This window comes from Cygnus olor, chromosome Z, assembly GCF_009769625.2.
Source record: "Cygnus olor isolate bCygOlo1 chromosome Z, bCygOlo1.pri.v2, whole genome shotgun sequence".
In the NCBI taxonomy this organism is placed as follows: domain Eukaryota; kingdom Metazoa; phylum Chordata; class Aves; order Anseriformes; family Anatidae; genus Cygnus; species Cygnus olor.
In genome coordinates, this window is record NC_049198.1 from 73,731,177 (window position 1) to 73,737,176 (window position 6,000).

Sequence of the window (6,000 nt, forward strand, 5' to 3'; positions counted from 1 at the left end):
AAAAATTGTCCTCTGCCTGCATAGGCCAATAATATGTACATTTGTTTTCAAGAATATCTTGTCATGCCCATTGACTGGGCTTTCCTGAAGATAATCCTTATTTGTTGTTCTCTTCCAGGTAGCTTTCACATCTGTTTAACATGTAACTCTGATCAGGCAATTGGCCCATAATATTTATCTGTCATCTGCTATGAGATTAGGAGCTACAAAGCTGTTGCTATCACAGACAGGTAAAGAGAAATATAAAACTGCACATCTAAAATTTTCTGAAGCATGTGGAGGAATGCATGCTTGGGTGAGTGGTCAGCAAACCTCTCCTTTTAGAGAAACAGAAAACCTAACTTCTCTCATTTCTGTTGGGGTGAGGGAAGCTGGTATTTGGTACTTCTCACACTGTATGTACCTCATGACTTATAAAGAAAGTGTGTCACACAACATAAGGAGAAGGGAGCTGCCCTTCAAGAACACGAATGGCCACCCAGGATTCAAATGAGGTCTCCACATGGCTGCCATGGGTTTGAACACTTGGCAGACATGGAGAGTGAGGTGAAAGACCTCACAGCCTAAAATGTAATTTTCCCCAAATAGCCTCTACTTCCATAAGCCACCTTTCTTTTCTGCTTCCAGTCCCTCTCCTCTGACTGTCTGCTGAAGTAACTGAGTCAAATGTCTCTCATACAGCTGGCTTCAGCATCTCCTTTCTCTGCAACCCCTTGTATTCCTTTAGCTTCTTACATGGTCTCCATTGGAGTAACTGAGTGTTTTGCAGTTTTCAGTGTATTTGTCCTCATAAAACATCTGAAAGGTCAGTATTGTTCTCTTTTCACAGCTGAAAAATTAGAGAAATGAAGTTACTGGCCCAAGTTCACAGAGGAGATCAGTGTAGCATATAAAGTTTCCCAGTAGAAAAGTGCCTTATGCGGCACAACTGCCTGTACCAGTCTGGTGGTCACTGCTGGAAAAAGTTGGCCAGACCAACACTACCTTAAGGCAGACTCTGGGAAGCATCTTTGTAAACTGTCAGATTTCTCTTTACTGATGCCCATTGTGGTGAGAGGAACAAGTGGTTAAAGACAGATAGAAGAAGCCTTACATCCAAACCCATACATCACTGAGTTAGACCCTTTGGAGAAACTGCTCTTTTCTTTTTAAATGAGAACTGGTGGTGACTTAGAGTGAGCTCAACTTTAAAGGTTTGGTTAACTGACTAAAAAATTGGCTTTCCTTCAGAAGTTGCTTGCTAATGTAGTTTTTTAGTTTTTGTCAATAAATGATTCTCACTTAATGGCTTGAGACTTCTTATGCTAAACTGAAATAGTAAAAACAAAACCAACAGAAACAGGTGCAGTACTGTTTTAAATACTTTTACAAAGGAAAAAAGATTATCCTCTCCTATTAACATATACTTGTAATTGAAGCAACATAATTTTGAAGGCTTTGTGCAGCACAATAGCACATCTCACGAGTGGTGTGATGAACAAGACACAGAACAGTACCTGTAGAGAAATTGTGCCAGAAGAGGTAAGGCACTTTATTACTAAAAGATGAGTTCAGTATTAGATGTGGATAAATCTTCTGGAAAATATAGCCATTTTATGTAGCAAGTACTAAATCATATGGTATATAGGCAGCTAGCAGCCAGTTCAACTGATTTAACTGTACCAGACTTGACCTTCAGCCAAGCTAGACCTTTGTCCTGGTTTCAGCTAGGACAGAGTTAAGTTTCCTCCTGGTAGCTGGTATGGTGCTGTGTTTTGGGTTTAGGATGAGAATAATGCTGATAACACACCGATGTTTAGTTGTTGCCGAGCAGTGCTTACACAAAGCCAAAAACATTTCAGCTTCTCACACTGCCCTGCCAGCCAGGAGGCTGAGGGTGCGCAAGGAGCTGGGAGGGGAGAGAACCGGGGCAGCTGACCCCAACTGGCCAAAGGGATGTCCCGTACCATGTGGAGTCATGCTGAGCAATTAATATGGGGTAGCTGGCCAGGGTAGGGGGATCACTCACTGCCTGGGGACGGGCTGGGCATCAGTCAGTGGATGGTGAGCAATTGCATTGTGCGTCACTTCCTTTCTACGTTCTATTACTATTAATTATTACTGTTATTATTACTGTTGTTATTACTGTTATTACTGTTATTATTTTCGTTGTTATTGTCATCATAATTATTATTTCTCTTCTTTTTGTGTCCTATTAAACTGTCTTTATCTCAACCCATGGGATTTAACTTTTTTTCCTCCCGATTCTCTCCCCCATTCCACTGGGAGGTGGAGGTGAGCAAGCGGCTGTGTGGTGCCTGCTGGTTAAACCACAACATCCTTATTCTAAGAAATGTTACAGAACAAGGGGGTAGTAAGGGAGTTCTGATTTAGAACCAAAATTTCACAGAAGCCCATAATCTAGAATTGTTTATTAGTTGTCTACCAAAATTCTGTCAATGTTTAAACAGATGCGTGCAAGACCAGAGAGTTTCAGGGTCCTTTGAGAAACTACAGACTAATGTGATAATCGTGACATCACGTTCAAAATCTTTTCTTACCAGTTTTCTTATCTTACCAGTTTTCTTATCTTTTCTTTCAGCAGGCGTGGGACGTGCCTCCAGAGTGGCTTTTTTGGGTAACGTTTTAAATACAGATGTCAGTTACTTCAGTAAATTGACCAGAATATGTAGCTATGCATCTTTATAGACTATATGTTTCTATTTTCTTGCAACGAATATATCACTCCCTGAAGTTATAAATGTTTTGGAGAGTCATATGTTCCTTTCATAACCCTAGTTATTCCTGCAGAAAAGTTTTGTGGTTTTTTTTTGACACAGCTTTTGAAAATACAACTACTTCTTGTAAAATGAAACTTTATTCTAAAATGTATCCAAAATTGCAAGACACAAGCACCATTAAACAGATAAATAGACATATATTTATGTACAGAGAGCATCAAAACACAAAACAATTGTTAATATAATTCTTATACCATTTTAATGAGTATCCATCAATAAAACTTTACAATTTAAAGAAGACTTTTCAGTTGCAAAACAGTTGTAAAATCATATGTATAAATTATGTTTACTACAATTCCAATAACAGAGGCAAAGTAAAATACAAAAATAATAATCAATACTGCAAATTCAAATACAAAACCCAAAGTAATGCTGCACAGGTACATACGTACACTGGATGAATTCATGCAGCTAGGCAGTGCAACAAATTAACTGCTTAGTTTAACTTATCACAAAATGGAACAACCATGTCGGCAAACAGAAGAAAATATATTTTTGTAATAAATCATAGTGCATTTTGAAGTTAGACTTTATAAAATGATTGTTGAGTGATATACTTCTAAAATCCCCCATGTGATCTGAGATTCCCCAGCTCCTCTCCTGCAAAATAAAATACAAATGACAAAAGCTAAAAAACCCACTGTAGTACAGAGTCTGATGTACTGGTACCATCTTGAATTTTTATTCTTGGTATCAGACTAGTTTGCAAGTGTCCATGTCCATAAGGACATACATTACTCCTTGCTATGAAAAGTAAATCTTATATGTTCAAATGTTATCCCCATAAATTGAATCTCACATGATGCGTAGACTGTGCTGGTTTAGAGAGGCACAGCTGAGCCTTGAGAAAATAACTCTTAAATCCCTACGAATTACAGAGAGAGAGTAAAACGGAGGATAGAGAGACCTCTTTATTCGTGAAGCTCCCATCCCTAATTGCTTTGATTACACAAACACAGAATAACATAAAAGGCTTTTATGGCTTGGATGAAATTTTCTGCTAATTTGCTGGGCAAGCGCAAAGCCCATGTTTCTCCACAGAGCTTGCCTTTCACAGTGTAGAAGGCTACGGACTGTTTTGGTTGGTGAAAGGAAGCCTCAGGTAACTGTATGGAAAAATACTTCTGCGGTGAAAATGCTTTAGAGATAAGGAAACAAAATCAGAACAGAACCTCATGAAAACTGTGATTTCTTGTGTAGCTGTGATACTAAAACATGGCTGTTCACCTTTCAGTTCTGCATTGGTTGGTACATCATGATCAAACGTAGTTAAAAGTGAGGCTCATACCTCATCAAATGTTACTGGTTAGGTGTCGAAGTTAGATGAGATACAATTACACAGTCTGACGCTTTTTCCTAAAATCTTAAGTGATAAGCACGCTCAGTGTTTTCACTAGGAAGTCACTGCTAATGCTACATTTCTTTGCTGAGAAGACATTAATGTACAGCAGCCTGTAAACTACCGAAGAGTTGCTCCCTGCATCCTTTGTGCATCCACAACTCCCTTTCAAGCCAATGATAACTTTCGAGTTAATGGGAGTTTCAAGCAAACAAGGGATGCAGAAAAACACCTGTATTGGATAAACAAGGTAGCAATTTATACAGCAGCATTTCTAAATTTTCAACATGCAAGCACATGTAGAGAGAAGCTAAGAGACGGCATGCATTGCAGTGATATGTCATTGTGCTTATGTCTGGTGGAGAACACTATGGCGTTTTCACCTGGGAAAACATAAACATTAGACCCAGAAGACTCAAATAGCCAGTATTAATGAAGCCATCAGCTACTATGTAGTAAAGAATACCCCAAAGGTTTGTCCGCTCATAGCTTATAGATACTGAAGCTGAAGAGAATTACAAAGGCACAATACAAGCCTATATTTCTTGTAAATTATATATATTCATATATTTTTGCTCAAACCACCTCAAGATACTGAATGATAAAATATAACTGAAAATATAAACGTTACTTGAAAGTTAAGCACTAAAAATAAATGCTTGCTGGAGAAGATAGCTCATTACTTGCTACATTTCTACACTTTCTGGGTGCTAAGCTTGTCCACATCTCCTCCATGGCTGACAAAACCCATCAAGATGTTCAAGAATATGGCGATCCATGAGAAAATTGGAAGATTATCAGGCGACAGACAGAATGGTATGCATCTGAAAAGTTGTCTGTAAGTGGCTACCACAGTAACCTTTCCCGCTGCCACTGCTTTACTCTTGGTCCAGAATTCACTGAAGACCCAGAAGCAGTAACAGGAAATTCATATCCATTTTCATGCAGGGATGAGGGTAGGGTAATTCTTGAAAATAATATTTTGGTTTAGTTCAGCACTTAAAATATTGAACAGCAGAGCAGGGATTGTACTAGCATATCATAAAAAGCATTTCTCAATTTTTCTACTCATAGCTACACAAGATGCATATCATTTTCAACACTGAATGACACACAACTCAGAAAATATAGCAAACATACTAATACCGCTGCTGTTAGACTCATTAAAATATAAAAAATAAATTACACCTACTTTTGTGTGATGAATTTATACGGCAGCTTTGGAGGGAGCCACTCTTTGGAGGCCCAGCGGAGAGAATGTGGACACTTTATGAAGGTGAAAAGGTGCAAGTTCAACATTTGTATTTTTAAACCTCAGCTCTTCCTCAGCTTGCAACAAGAATTGGTACAATTGTTATGATTTGGTATGCATGGTTAATGAAGAAAGATACTGAGTTGGGTGAGAATAAAGTAGGTGTATGGTACAAGCCTGAGGTGGAACCTAGATGGGCTTTGCTAACCCAGACAGTAATGCTGTCTTCAAAGACCTGGCCTATCTGAAACTGGGTACTTTCCTTATCTCCAAACCAGCATGTGAAATTATATACATTTACAGAAAGCTTACAAAAAATCCCCATAAACTGCCATTACTACCTGAATTTTCACAATCCTAAATTAGGAGCTTCTAGATTCATTCCTGAAAGCTCTTAGGAAAGGAACCTAGTCATTCCTAGAAAGTATATACATTAATATCTTAGTTACAACCTCACAGCTGAATTTAAAAGCAGCATATGCTATTGCTGGTGTTGATTCATCTATGCAATGGTTTCTTCATATGTTGCTTTAAATGAATGAATCAGTGCAGACAAAGAATGAGAGAGCCCATTTAACAAATAAAGGCGAGAATCTCTAGGCAGGGGTAAAACTTCCAGAAATGTTCAA